This window comes from Sciurus carolinensis, chromosome 6, assembly GCF_902686445.1.
Source record: "Sciurus carolinensis chromosome 6, mSciCar1.2, whole genome shotgun sequence".
NCBI classification, from domain to species: domain Eukaryota; kingdom Metazoa; phylum Chordata; class Mammalia; order Rodentia; family Sciuridae; genus Sciurus; species Sciurus carolinensis.
This window is the reverse complement of record NC_062218.1, coordinates 93,008,010-93,024,296: the sequence shown is the minus strand read 5'-3', so window position 1 is coordinate 93,024,296 and position 16,287 is coordinate 93,008,010.

Sequence of the window (16,287 nt, the reverse complement as noted above, 5' to 3'; positions counted from 1 at the left end):
TCCAGATAAGACTTGCATACATGGTTACCATCAATGAAGCCCAACAATCAGCTCTGATAGAGTCAGCGGAGACCACTATTCACAGGCAACACTCGGGTGATAGGATCTCAGGAGTAATGATGTAATGAGCATTAAATAAAAGAATTAGGCAACTGTAGAAGCAAGAAGGTCTGTGGCGTTCCAAAATCATTTCTGAAAAGCCACACATCATGAGTAATAACAGAGTTGAGACCTGCCTTCTCCTCGCTATGGGCAATATGAAATTGGCTAGGGATGTTGGGCAGGACAATAAAGAACATGAATAAACAGTTCCTGGACAGGAATAAGTGGTGCCTGGGTAGCATGAAAAGTCTTCACATGTACTGATTAGATCAAAAACATGAAAGGACTTCGTCCTTACTCATTTGTTCTAAACCTTCACTGATAAATCACAATATCTCATGCAGGCCCATGAGTTTTGTAATGGTTTTGAACTAAAATGGCTTCTAGAGTTGACACCTAACAAAGTATTTTTCTCAGGATCTTGCACACCCTAGACGAAACTCTGGAGAAAGGCAGGTACCCACAGAAATAAGCCATCTTCCCCTCTCAGCAGTAACACAGGTGCTAATTTGGTCACCATCTGGGACTCCTTTGTCTTATTCTTCAGTTTGTTTGGAAGATCAAGGAAGAGAGATGCTTTTTAACTAGGTTCCTCAGAGTCTCCAGAAGTAAACATTCAATAAATGTTATATATTGTCATTTTCTAAGCTTTTTGAATACATTTTATTTTCCTTTTTTTTTTTTCTTTCCCCAAAGTTTCCTTTCCTTTAACTTTACAATTTCTGTGAGCTATGACTAAGTCCTGTTTATTTTTGTTTGTTTTCATAATGATTCCGGAGATCTAGACAATCTCCACAGTGTGCATGTGTGTGTACACACACACACACCTTTCCTTCTAACATCCTTCAGTAGTTGGACTAAATGAAAATTCCACTGCTTCCCAACCATTAGCAGCACTTCCCTTGAGACTAATGTGTCACAGGAGAATTATGAGCCCAAGCTCCAGATCTCAGTTCTTAGGTCCCAAGGAAAGAAAATTTAAAGGCAGACACAAAAAGCCAAAAGAATTTCATTATAAAGTGAAAGAAAAGTAAGGTTCAAATGAAGAACACTCTCAAGAGCGGGTCCTCTCTGAGCAGAGAACAACAAAGGAATTGTGATGTGGCATCCGAATTTATCTCCTGATGTTTACCAGGAGACGTGTTTCCCTTTCTGCTGTCTTCAACAGTCAGATGTTCATCTCTCCCTTTATGACAGGGAGGGAAGTTTTTGACCCTAGTCGGTCCTCTGCAAATGTCATGGCGACTATCCCATTCAGGGGGGCTTCATCTACAGTCAAGTCTATATTAATGCAGGTGCTGGGGTCAATGACCAGGCAAATTTCATCTCAGTGCACCTACACTAATAATGAAACTTCCTTCTGAAATACACTGAGAAACCTATAACCATAAATCCCCACTTTACAAAGACTCAATAGACCCAGTCAGTAGTGAGCCCATTGAGCTTTCCTTCTTGAAATATTTCCCAATTTGTTCCCTTTGTTTCCTCGTGTTTGTTATCAGGGTTATTAGTACACCTGTTACTCTACAAGTTACTTGATTGCTCATAAGAGACAATTTCAAAGAAACCCTGTGACCATGTTATATAATATATTATATATATATATATATATAATATATATATATATATAACCTGTGACCATGTTATATTATATTATATATTATTGGTTCACATTTCATTGCTCATTACAAACAACTACCAAATAGATAGACTGAACCTGGGCACTGACTTAAGAGGAAGAGCACAAAAGGAGAGTGTTCCTAAGTTAAAAAATCAAATTCAGGGGTGAAGGGAATCTACGTTAGGACTTCGAGAAGGCCAAAGGGTTATAGGAAGAAAGTATTTGATATAGCAAGCTGGAAGTAAGTTAAATGTTCAATGGTGGGACAATAATAAAGCAAATGAAACCAACCAAAGAACTATATGGAGTCATTGTTTAGAGACAGAAAGAGACATGGAGTAGGGCTTATGCAAAACCAAACAGGGAGGAGAGAGTAGAGGAGGTTAAGTTATAAATGCATGTTCTGTGGGCATAACTGTGTGACCAAAGATGGGCATATCAGAGAGGAGCTAACATACTAGAGGTCCTGGGTTATAATATTTGCTGTTGCTTTTCTCAGACTGAAAATGATGTAATTATGTTACTTTTTATTTTTTCCACAGGAGGCATAGCCATACCTTTCCAGCCATCCTCAGCCCAGGGATCTTAGCTTCCCCTGCCTGCATCACACTAAATAGTCCCACCTTACCATGAAACCCTTGTTTGTTGTCTCTCAAGGTATACTCTGAGAATGAGGCCAAGGAATCTGCATTATAAACAGGTTCCTGGGAGATTCTTTATGCATACAACATTTTGGAGAAATATTGCTCAATTTTTGTACCAAACTCAGTAAGAAAACTGAAAGACTCCCTTGGAAATTAGGGGCAACTTCCTGATAACTATTTTTCTGCATTCCCTATTTCCTGGTACCAAGTATGTCAGACTCATGTGAGTCTCTGGTTCCCTGAGCCTCTGCACTCATCTAGCTAAATCTGCATGTGCATGTGTGTATTCCCTGCCTTGCTTCTCACTCTGCCTTCTCTTATGAAAGTTTGCTGTGTCCCTGAGCCCCCCAATGGTGACTTGAGACAAGTCTCTAGCTCCCTCAAAGCTGGCTTTGAATAAACCTATTTTCCTGCAGACCTGACTCAGGAGTTTTTAGTGTAGCAACAATTCCCTCTGGTAACAAAATCACACCAGGATTTCTCTGATATTTATTATATCTTGAAGCAAAATTAATCTACTGAAATTATTCCTTGTGCGTGTTTGTATTTTAAAGAATCGGTGAATATAGTTTTATTTATTCTCAAAGATAGGTCTGTCCATAAATTTTCATTTATAATTTGCTAATGCTTTTGTTTGGAAAATTACCTGAGAACCAGCTCTCCTCTCACAGGTCCCCATTTTGTTTCTCTCCACTTTGAGGGCAGATTGGCCTTTCTGAACATAGCCTACTTTGCTTCTTTGATCCCAGTGAAACAGAAACTGTAGAACACCAAGGTCCTGAGACTGGGTTAAGGGTTTTAGTTTTAATTCTCTATTATTACAATGCCTAGAAATACCCAGTTATGATCTCAAACTAAGGAGGAGTTGTCCAAAGTGTCCTGGGCTCACAGAACAGCAAAGGTCCAGCAAGGCCTCACAGCGCTCAGCTGAAGGGGCCCTTCCCACTCCCATCCTCCTTTAAGGCAGAAACGAAGAGCTCATGCTTTCACCCAATTCCGATTGCATTTTGTCTTTTTTAGAGAAATCTAAGAGACAAGAATTTCCTAATCTTTCCTGGAAACATGGAAGCAAACAAATATGTTTTCTAATACACTTAGGTTCTTCCCAGGGATTCACAGATAGCACAAACCTCTTTCTTTTGCTCTTTCTTGGGAGGGTCCTTACCCACTGGGCAGTCTCTAATGCTAGATAGGTGGCCAACCAAGAGCAGGTGGGTAGAGGAAGGACAATAAAGGGCAGAAAGCAGAGGCTTGCTATAAAGAAAGTCCATAGGTCACAAGACTGGGAAAAATAAAGAACTTTATCAAAGCAGGCAAGAACAAAAAGAAATTCTTGGGCCAGCTCTAATACCTGCCTGGCTGGGGAGGAAGGAAACAGCCATACCGCTCTCAGCTCCGGAGACATTCAAAGTCAAATTGGTGGGAAGGTGGGTTTTATTCAAAGCCATTTTTGGGGAAGGCGGAAAAAACCTTGTTTCAAAAGTTCCAGCTCCATAAACTCTTGGAGGAAGAGAGGACAAAAGACGAAATTCCACAGGTTTCAACGAGGTTTTCACTTCCAGGAATTTAACAGGTTTTAACTGCTTCCAAGCCCTGGAGGCCTTCCTTTTCACGTCAAAGGGAATAAGGACTTCCGGGGGCAAGCATCTTCATCTTCCATTTCCAGAGGGAGAGGGCATCCCAAGTTCAGACTTTTAAAAAAACCTCTGAAAGGCCAATATCAACCTCTCTGAAAGTCTGTCCTGAACTTGCGTACTCTCCATCTTCTGACAATCTCCTTTCTGCTACTGTGTGCTACATGCTTGAATCCTTCCTGTGGAGTCCCAGGCGACAGGGGACAGACAGAGATGTGAGTGTTGGGACCATGAGGTTGAGAAAATAATTCTATAAATGGGGCCCACTGTGCTGATCCCCACATGCTTTTACTTTTTTTAAAAAGCAATTTACCTGCAGCCTGCCTGGCTTAAGTCCACAGGGTATGTGACATTTCTCAGGAAACCACCTGCCATCTACAGGAGAAATGCAGACCCAAAATAATTCAGATGAGGAACACAAATTACCCTGAAGTGGGGGGACTTTGTGACCCTTTCACAGGTCAGATCCTGGAACTCAGGGAGATAAAGATAATTCCTCATAACCATAAAATCTGTAAGAACACATTCCAATTAGAACGGGTCAACCTGTTCAAAGTGCCCTAAAGTTGTCATGGCAGTGGGGACTTGACAGTCTGAGGTCATCCTGCTGCCAGTCAAAAGTCAATAGGTGGACCTGGGTGGGACTCTCTGGAAACTTTCCTGGGACCCCAGTAAGAGGAGTGCCTGTTACTCTAAGTGATGTGTCTGAAATCTTCCTGACTTGATTGCAGGAATTGGGGTTTGCAGTGGGGAGGGTCTCTGCACTGCCTCAGTTTCTCAGAAGGCCCCAGCCCTGTAGCACAGGGAGGGACTGGAGTTTGCAGACCCCCACAGTTTCTCTGACTCAGCAGGCCCTGCACACCTGTCCAAGGTGATGAGGAGCATCCAGGAGCTCCAGGAGATCCAGTCACAGTGCCCACTGTGCCAAGGTTCTGCTGAAGTACAACTCCCAAAACACTTGTACAAACTCCTATCACCTCCTAGGCCTGTAAATACATATACTGAGGGTTTTTGTTTTTTTTTTTTTTTCTTAATTTGTGTTTTCCTTGGTAATCATTTGAAATGTCTGCCCAGGATAAAACAATTGTCCAGATTCTCACAGAATTCATGAATAATATTTAAATCTACTTTCCAAAACAGCAGGAGTTCCATTTAAATGCTGCACTAAAAATGCAAGCCCCAAATTTATTTTCAAGCCTTTAAAAATAAATGAGGAAACCTCCCAGGAGATTATCTCTTATGCAGCAGAAGAGGAGTATCTTTGAGGGTGAAGTTGCTCAGGCAGCTGAGAAGGCCAGACCCATGGGTCCAGAGGTCCTGGAGCCCCTTGAAAGGATGTGTGCCATTATCCAGTAAGGGGTACAGTTGGTGGTGAGGACCCGAGCAGTTGTACCAAGGCTAGGCCAATAACAGGCATTCCTCAGACCTATTATCTCCACCTATTGGAGGCAAAAATCACTTCCACTAGGCTGTGATCTGTTCCTTTAAAGACAAACAAATCCCTTAAACCACTGCCCTCAACTCAGGAGTGTCAGAGAGGACAAGTCCTTTGACCTGGAAGCCCCCAAATTTCCTTCCCTCTTTTTCTGTCTTTCCAACTAAAACCATGGTTAGTTTTCAGCACCAAATCTATTTCTTTTAATTTACTTTAAAAATCTAAAAACTATCTCCTCCTCCTATCTTCCTAAACAATCCATGACTAAAGCCATTAGGTGAGGGAGAATAAGGAAGGTCAGGGCACCGGAACGAAGGGAACCATAATGGCCTAAAGTTGGTGTCAGCGTCAGGGTAGGGTAAAAAGGCATCCCCACAGAGGGACAGCTCAGCATGGTGTGTTCAACTCCTACAGGGTGGGGTACGGGGACCCAAACAAGCGTGGACTGGGTCCCCACAAAGGACAGCCCACGATGGGAGTGCATCCATGCAGGAGGCAGCCCAGAACTAGAGCCCATGCCAGGTGAGCACCAGGGAGTGTGTGATAGTGACCAAGGCCGAAGGCTGGTACAATGTGGGAGATTTGAAAAAATAAATCAAAAATATATTAATAATGTGGAATAGAGATATTTCACTGTCAGTGCCAGGAACTGCAAATGTGAATAGTGGGAAAATTAGGATGAATTGATGTTGGGTTGGAACTAATTCAGTGTGAGTTCCTGATTTTCAGTACCTATCCACTGAGATGCTAGCCATGGTGATGATTCTAAATCAGATCTTGGTATATAAAAACCATCTTCTACTGAAAGGAACCAGGGTTTGCAGGAGAAATGAATGAGTCCAGTGCTCAGACAAGAAAAGTAAAAAAGAGCCTAAGACATCTTGAGCTAGAAAAGGAAGCGATCAAAGAATGATGGCAGCTTGTGGAGACCCAGAAGCTGGCTGGAAGGGATCTCTTGCTGGCCAAACTGGGAATGGTTCATAAATTAAACTAAGCAATGGTAATGAAAGATTACAACCCACTAAACAATAAAAGGACACGTTGAGTCCATTCAGCTATAAATAAATAAGTGGATAGGTAGGAGATTGATAAGTGGGATATTTACATAATTTCGAAGGATTACTCCAACAGCACTTATTCATTGCAGAGGCATAAAGTGTGATTTTACGATGGGACCTCCCCACAGACCTTGCCTGACTAAGATGGTCAAAGTGAACAGACATCATCACCGAGGACACAGATAGAAACCTGCCACCTGATGGGAGCCATCTAGAACTTGGTGATATTTCTGCTGAAGATGCATAACCTCTTCCCTCGGTGGAAAAACATCAGAAAACACAAACCAAGGAACACTCTTGCAAGGTGTTTGGCCTGTAATAGTCAATGATGCAAGGTCAGGAAGGTCAAAGAAACACCAAAACAGTTCCAGACTAAAAGAGACTTCAGAGATGTGACAAATGCAATACCTGATTCAGAGTTGGAGCCTGTGGCTATTTAAGTCATGGTGGGAACAATTGGCCTATTGAAAACTGTGGGTTTAAGGGGTAGCTAAGTTATCAATTAACTGACTGCCTAGTCTTGATAGTTGTATTGTGGTTCTATAGGTGAATATCCTTGTTGGTAGGAAATGCATACTAAAATATTTAGGGGTGATGGGAATCAGCTGGTAAGTGACAAATGAATCCAGAAAAACAGTTGTTTGTAATATATTTGTAATTTTTCAGTAAGTATGTTATCGTTTGCAATAAAAAAAAAACTAATGTAAAATACATTTTATTTATTACTTCTCATCTTACATAGTCATTTTGAATTGGGCCATATTGAAAACTCAAGGTAAATGTTACATACCAGCATATTCTTGACTAATGTAAAATTAGATTGACAGCCAGGGAAAGAACATTGTAACCACCCTTTCTTATAACATGCTTTTCCAAGAGTGTTAGCTAAAATACAATATTTATATCACTGGAAAAGCAACACCTAGTTAGGCACTGAGGCATACCTGTAATCCTAGCAACTTGGGAGACTGAGACAGGATGATTGAGCAAGTTGGAGGTCAGCCTCAGCAACTTAGACCCTGTCTCAAAATTTAAAAAACAAAACAAAACAAAAACCAAACAGGCCAAGGATGTAACTCAGTGGTAAAGTGCCTAGTCTCTCTCTCTCTCACACACACACACACACACACACACACACACACACACACACAAGCAAAACCCACCTCAAAGAGAAATCTGAGAGATACATTTTCATCAGGACGTCTAGCATGTACTTCCCTTCCATATCATACATGCCTCTCCTAACTAGCTTCTGGACCTCCCTTCTGATTCCCCGCCCCCCAGAATTGGCAACTAAAAAGGTGGCTTTGAATGAAGAACTGTTGATGTCCTTGCCTGCTGGCACTGAACACACGCCTATGCTGTATGTCTCTTGAAGGGAGACACTGTGTAAACTTTATGTTCAGACACAGTTAGCGAAGGTGTCATGAATTTGTTTAATACAGTCGCTGCCTCAGCATTCATTTTTAGACCTGACATAAGTTATTTGAAACCCAGTGGTACAGCCACCTTTGGCCTAGTTAACGTTCCTCTCCCTGTGTGGAGGTTTGTGGTGTGGACCAGACACTTCCCATCTCATAACCCAGAGCCCAGCACCCCCACAGCTACTGACCATGACAAACCTAATGGTCAACACCAGAGTCATATAAATGAGTTCTTCTCGTTGCACGTGCTTTCTTTAAATTAGCCAAGCCACAAGCTCCAGCCCCATCCTAAGGGATAAAGCCCCTGAGTACAGACAGAGTCCTCCCATTCTTGTGAGCTGCACACTGTCTCTGGACTCCCTATCAGCCCTTGTGGACTTGTGAGTGAAAAAATTCTCTGTGTCATTTTATGTATTTTGTTGCGCTGCCACCTCTGTGTGTCACCTGGCTGACACATGGAACCTCATCCTCCTCCTGGAGTTCTCCTGGAGTGTGGAAAAAACTGAACACAGATCAGACAAGAACCATAGGCCTGTCTGTTGGTATAAACAAGTTTCCCGGGGCTGAGGGTGAGGGTAGGTGCCAAAGCATTTGCCTAGCATGCACGAGGCCCTGGGTTTAATCCCCAGCACTGGCCCGTGCACACACACACACACCGTTCCCTGTGAGCGGGACGTGTGACTTCATGCCAACATTGAGGCAGTAAGCTGTCTGCCTGCATAAGAAGGGTAGGTGCAAGACACATGAAAACACCCACGACCTCCTCAAGAGCCCCATCAGGGCAGGGCAAGCATTTATGGCTCTCTCTCCAAAGAGAGACCTCAAGGCCAAAATTAGAGGAAATCACCCCATATGGTAGATACGGTGTTGCAGAACATGATGGTAGTAGTTATGGCTAAGCCTGAGGAAAAGGGTGGAAATAAAGACGTCATGGCTCTGTGTTGAAACTTAATCTGAGCTAATCTGTGCCCTCCAGGGGTAGTGCTCTTCCAGAGAAGTCCTACTGTGGTGGGAAAAACACTAACTTTGTAACTGGTCCAAGGTTCAAATTCTGTCTTTTTTGTTTCTTTGCCTGGTTTTTGAGTTTTTTCTTGATTACCTACATTTGACATGCTGCTTAATCTTTCTTCAGCTGTGATAGTCACCGCTCGTTGCCTCCAATATCCAGTCAACCTCTTATTAAACCTCAATTTGTTCAGTTGGCACCACGGTTAGCCTTCCTGCCTCTGGGCTCCCTACATGAAGAAGCCAACACTTTCCTTGCAAAAGCCAGAGTCATATTACCATTGATTACTGTGAAACAGCCATAAGTGATACTTCCTCCCCATTAGCACGGGGTTACTCATGGCTCCGTCAAAGGCTGATGAAAACTTAGGCTGATGACACAAAGTAGGACTCTTCTACATGGTAGAAGAGAAAGTTCAAAACCAGTTGCTTTCTTTTACCTCCCTCATCCAATTTAGCCTTGCCATCTACTTTCTCTGGTTTCATGTTTGATTAAGCACGGGCACTAAAGTCATCGCCCTCAGGTGTGGCCAGCACAAAGGGGACTCCAAGTGCTGTAGTGTCAGGGAATGTGGGAGTTGTCTTTTGTAGTGAGGGATGGAGGGAAGCCAGAACTCCTTTGACGGATCCAGGAGTGTCCTGGAAAACCCACTGGACCTACCAGCCTCCCTGCAAATGCAGGACAACAGGGAAGACAGGGCGACCAGGCTCCTTGAAGGCCTGAAGAGGTCTGAGCTTCCACAGAGTTTTTGCCAATTAGGATCAAAGATGTGAGGGGCTGGGGTTGTGGCTCAGTGGCAGAGTGCTTGCTTAGCATGAGTGAGGCACTGGGTTCGATCCCCGGCACCACCTATAAATAAAATGAATAAAATAAAGGTCTGTCAACATCTAAAATACATATATTTTTTTAAATGTGAGATTTTCCTACTAAGGAGAATTATGTCTGGGGAATAAACTCAGCTTGGGCAGTGGTAAAGTGCTTGCCTAGCATACATGAGGGCCTGGATTTTGGATTCCCAGCACCTTGCATGAGCGTGCGCACACACCTCTCAGCTGTCATCAATGTTAGTCCATATCTTCAACTGTAAGGCAAAACTCTCCTTTTTATTAATGAATCAGTGAGCTAATGTCCAGACTTGCACTATGTATAATAAAACAAGTATCACAATTTTATGAAAATACAGGTTTCTTGCTGGTTATTGACACGTTTTGGTCAAGTGAGAATAGTGATATTTAACTTGTATTCATGAGCTGTGAGGTCTTTTGGGGGGCAGGATTCATCTCAATTCTAATTTCAGGTTTAGTTTACTGACGGTAGATCTCACGTTGAGATTCTAAAGTATCTTTGGAAGATCACATTCTTGAAGCCTCACTGCCCAGTGAATAGAGGGGTTCGTACCTTTTCCCTCCACTCCTAAGGATAGTACATCTCTTTGCTGGGTAGCCTCTAGTCAGTGCCACTGGGGTCACGTGACACAACAGAACTGCCTGTCATTCTCTCATTCTCACAAATCAGTTCTTGAAATTAGGCAGACTAAGGCAGCTGCCCCCCATAATCATCCTGAAATATATTCTTCAAAAAAGCCACAACAGAAAATACCTTTAATCAGTTAAGATTATTTTGTTCTAAGTGATAGAGAACTAAGCTCAAACTGACAATAAGCAGGGAATTGATGAGTTCAGATAGCTGAAAAATCAGGCAGGCTGGTGTCAGGCATGGCTGAATTCAGGGCTTCAGGGTATCTGTAGAAGTCAGTTTCTCTTCAATTTTAGGCTGTCCCCTTTCTTGGGCTCCTTTAGATGGTTTCTGGCAGATACTCATTCTCTCAAGATTGCAAAGTATTTATGGCAGCTACATCCTCACACTCTCCTAGATTTGAGGTTAGCACAAGATTTTTCAGTAGTCTTCCCCCAAATTCCAGACATTCTGACCGTTTTGGTCATGTCTCTTGCTTCCCAAACCACTGTGTCCAAAAGAAGATGTTGCTATAATTAAGTAATTACATACCGAGTCATGTTGTTTAAGCCCACAGTTGGCCACTGGAGCCTGTGGAAGGGTTGGATTCCAGCGAAAAGGGGCTACTACACAAAAAGGAGTGCTAGGAGGGAAAATAATAAAATATCCACCCTTACATAGTCACAAGAACCTGTAAATCTCTTCTGACACATTTATTTTCACCATGGTGCAAATAAATTGCATTTTTTTTTTTTTTTTTTTTTTGTTGCTGAGGATCGAACCCAGGGCTTTGTGCTTACAAGGCAAGCACTCTACCGACTGAGCTATCTCCCCAGCCCAATAAATTGCATTTTTGAAAATATGATTTATTTTTTTGGCGGCGGGGGGATTGGACCCAGGGATGCGTAATCACTGAGCCACATCCCCAGCCCATTTTTGTATTTTATTTAGGGACAGAGTCTTGCTGAATTGCTTAGGACCTCACTAAGTTGCTGAAGCTGGCTTTGAACTCATGATCCTCCTGCCTCAACCTCCCTAACTGTTGGGATTAGTGGTGTATGCCAACATGCCCGACTGAAAAATCTGTGATTTTAATGAGCTCAGTTCAACAATACAAAATAACTCTTCCCTATTGTCAGTTGCTCAATGTTCATGCTCAATTTTAGTCTAAGCACTGACATATACTTGAATTGGTCAACTGTGCTCTTTGTTTTTCTAAACGTTCAATAATTCTGTCATGTGTTTTATCTGTTAGGAAGTATGGTTTGATCAGTAGTCCACCAAACTTAATCTCTTAGAACTCTTTAAAATTCCAAAAATCTCTATGGCCAAGAAAGCAACTCAGCAGATCACATTAAATTTTCAAGTCCTAGCCTCTGGTACACTGAATCAATTCAGTCTCGACACTTGCTTCAATTATTTTCTGTAAACTCTCAAACCCCACACCAAGAGATAAATAGGCTCTACATGGCTATGAATGCTAAATAAAAAATGTAAACAATTTCCTACAATCCTTGGCCTTACCCCACCCACTGTTGAATGTTGTCTTTAGAGATTCATGAGTTTAGGCATTACTGACCCCAGGTTTTGCTATCTGGAGTCCCTCCCTTTTTTGAACAAGAAAAGAGACTCCACTCCTTGAAAGTGGAGCTCAAAACATTCCCTTTTTTCCTTTCTTGTATTTGCTAGTATGAGAATATCATATTTAGGGGGCTGGGTTGTGCCTCAGTGGTAGAGCACTCGCCTAGCACATGTGAGGCACTGGGCTTGATCCTCAGAACCACATAAAAAGAAATAAAGGTAATGTGTCCAACTACAACTAAAAAAATTTTAAAAATAAGGATATCATATTTTTGTCTCTTTAGATTTTATTTAGCATTTAGTATTTAATAAAGTTACGGCCACAGCAATTGCAAGGTTGGGAATAAGTCTATAAGAAGCCAAGTTACTACTTTTTCAGAAAACCTACATTCTCTGCCTGTAATACACATCATTTTCTGGCTTCTCATCTTTGATATTTGCAATGATTTTAGTCAATTACTATAGGACAGTAGTTACTTAGTGATGCTTCAAGTCCTTAGAAATAGATTCAGCCGAGTGCCCAATATTTCTCTAATGATTCACAATTGAATATGCGTCATTAAATCTTCTCTACAGCACTTTTCCTCTACTGAAATGAGCTCAAGCAATCTTTAGTTTTTCTCAAAACCAGTTTCAAGGGGCATCTGGGAGGTACATTTCTGTTAGAATAGATGTGTTACCTGCTAATGGTTCAACACTGATTTTTAAGTAACAGTCTTTCCTCAGTCTAATCCAGTATTCCATTTTCATTCCCTATGGAAAAAATTTGACCCAGGTAAAAATGAGAAATCAGATTGTGAGTACTGGAAGCAACTTTAGAAACTGTGCAAAATACTTTGAGATTCAAGATTTGGACTCTTGAGAATTTTAGAGAGTATGGTTATACATTTGTTCAAATATGCACATTAAAACATACACAGAGCATCCTATAATCCCAGACACTTGGGAGGCTGAGGCAGGAGGATCCCGAGTTCAAAGCCAGCCTCAGCAAAAGCGAGGTGCTAAGCAAATCAGTGAGACCCTGTCTCTAAATAAAATACGGCTCAGTTCCCTGAGTTCAACTCCTGGTACATATACACACACAAAAGCATACACAGAACCCTCTGGATCTCAGAAAAATAATTCAGTTTTCTTGGACTCGGAGGACAAAGTGACTTTCTCAAGACCATTGTATAAGTTGGTAAAGTTAGAGCTGAAACCTGAAGAACTGGGGTTCCTCAGTAACCCACAGTTCATCACAGAAGAGCTTTCTGCTATTGCTTATTTATATGAGGTAAGGAGTGGGGGAGTGTTTTTTAAAAAAAATTCAATGGACCAAATAGTTATAAAATTACTCCTGATTAAAATGCTCTTCATTAGGCATTTTTATATATAAGCGATGAATCTTCAGAAAGAGAAATTAGGAAAACTACCCCATTCAATATAGCTTCGAAAAAAATAAAGTATTTGAGAATCAATCTCACAAAAGAGGTGAAAGACCTCTACAATGAGAACTACAGAACACTAAAGAAAGAAATTCAAGAAAACCTTAGAAGATGGAAAGATCTCCCATGTTCTTGGATAGGAAGAATTAATATTGTCAAAATGGCCATACTACCAAAAGTGCTATACACATTCAATGCAATTCCAATTAAAATCCCAATGATGTACCTTACAGAAATAGAGCAAGCAATTATGAAATTCATCTGGAAGAATAAAAAACCCAGAATAGCTAAAGCAATCCTTGGCAGAAAGAGTGAAGCAGGGGGTATCGCAATACCAGATCTTCAACTCTACTACAAAGCAATAGTAACAAAAACGGCATGGTATTGGTACCAAAATAGAAAGGTGGATCAATGGTACAGAATAGAGGACACGGACACAAACCCAAATAAATACAATTTTCTCATACTAGACAAAGGGGCCAAAAATATGCAATGGAGAAAAGATAGCCTCTTCAACAAATGGTGCTGGGAGAATTGGAAATCCATATGCAACAGAATGAAACTAAACCCATATCTCTCACCATGCACAAAACTAAACTCAAAATGGATTCAGGATCTCGGAATCAGACCAGAGACCTTGCATCTTATAGAAGAAAAAGTAGGTCCAGAGCTTCAACATGTCGGCTTAGGACCAGACTTCCTCAACAGGACTCCCATAGCACAAGAAATAAAAGCAAGAATTAATAACTGGGATAGATTCAAACTAAAAAGCTTTCTCTCAGCAAAGGAAACTATCAGCAATGCAAAGAAAGAGCCTACAGAGTGAGAGAAAATCTTTGCCAATCATACTTCAGATAGAGCGCTAATCTCCAGAATCTATAAAGAACTCAAAAAACTCTACACCAAGAATGCAAATAATCCAATCGACAAATGGGCTAAAGAAATGAATAGACACTTCACAGAAGAAGATGTACAAGCAATCAACAAAAATATGGAAAAATGTTCAACATCTCTAGTAATAAGAGAAATGCAAATCAAAACCACCCTAAGATTCCATCTCACCCCAATTAGAATGGCAATTATCAAGAATACAACCAACAACAGGTGTTGGCGAGGATGTGGGGAGAAAGGTACACTCTTACATTGCTGGTGGGGCTGCAAATTAGTGCAGCCACTCTGGAAAGCAGTGTGGAGATTCCTTAGAAAACTTGGAATGGAACCACCATTTGACCCAGCTATCCCACTCCTTGGCCTATACCCAAAGGACTTAAAATCAGCATATTACAGAGATACAGCCACATCAATGTTCATAGCTGCTCAGTTCACAATAGCCAGATTGTGGAACCAACCTAGATGTCCTTCAATTGATGAATGGATAAAGAAAATGTGGTATATATATATACAATGGAATATTACTCAGCCATAAAGAATGATAAAATTATGGCATTTGCAGGCAAATGGATGAAACTGGAGAATATCATGCTAAGTGAGATAAGCCAATCTCAAAAAACCAAAGGAAGAATGATATCGCTAATAAGTGGATGATGACACATAATGGGGGGTGGGAAGGGTTAGTGTTGGGGTTGGAGTTGGGTTTAGGGAGGGGGGCAGGAATGGAGGAAGGAAGGACTGTATAGATGGAGGGGAAGGGTGGGAGGGGAGGGGGGGAAGGGAAAAAATGGCAGAATGAATCAAACAACATTACCCTATGTAAATTTATGATTACACAAATGGTATGCCTTTACGCCATGTACAGGCAGAGAAACAACATGTATCCCATTTGTTTACAATAAAAAGAAAAAAAAATGCTCTTCATTAGTTTCAATTCCCACCAATTAATATTTTTGTTTAAGCTCCAGAATTATTGGTTGGTTGGAATATCCCGGAATGAACGATGATACCATGAACATTGATTTCAGGTGAAAATGTCAACCTTGTGAAAGACCCAGGATTTCATGAGCTATATACAAGTGATGTTAGAGAAGTGCTCCAAATCCTACGTGCTGAGACTCTGATAAATGAGGGTGTGCTGGAGTCTGACCAATTAATGGTGGAGAGGACAGAGGGCATGGAGGTTGATAAGCTAGGAACCTCAAAAGAACACTTAGATGTGAAGAGGTTTAAGAAAATTCCTTGAGGAGGCCAATGGAGACCTGACACATTTTTGTTTAATGATGCTTTTTATGTTCATGTGAAAATCGGGTATCAAGTAGAAATATGGGTTTTGCTGAAGTATAATTCTCTTCGAAAGTTACACCAAGATCAGCATGGTTTTTAATTTCACTAAATCCTATCAAATCTATTTTTGTTTTCATCATTTCTGTGATACTCAGTGGCTTCACTTGAAGTAGGTTTGCTTTTACCCATTATCTGTAGATGATGAATATGTCCAATTTTCATTCTAACCTTCAAAAGCAGGCACTTGTTTTATGTGTTGATCTTTAATTATGTCTGTCCGATTTCAAATCACAAAGTTCCTTGAGGATTGTCATTTTACAGATCCCCTCCAGGATCTCAGCCAGGTTCATAGACATGTCAATGGTGACCCCTGGGGAATAGAATTGTTGTGCTACAAATTGAGTAAATTTTGATTAACTGGGAAGAACTTTTCTGAAACTCCATCTGCAGCATAACTCAATACTATTTTGAAAAATGAGAATGTCATTGAAACCAAAGGGCATGGACATGAAATAGATGAATTCTGGGTTATTTATTGAATGCCTCTTACAGATGGAATTTTATAAAGTCTTATGTGGTTTGAATAATTTGTGACTATACATACTTTCTGTTTTTGGATATTTTAATCATTAATGATTCTGAAGCATAAAATACCACCTAAGACATTTTTATGCTGTTTGATAATCTAAGAATGAATTGTGAAATTGACCTTTATAACTAGATTG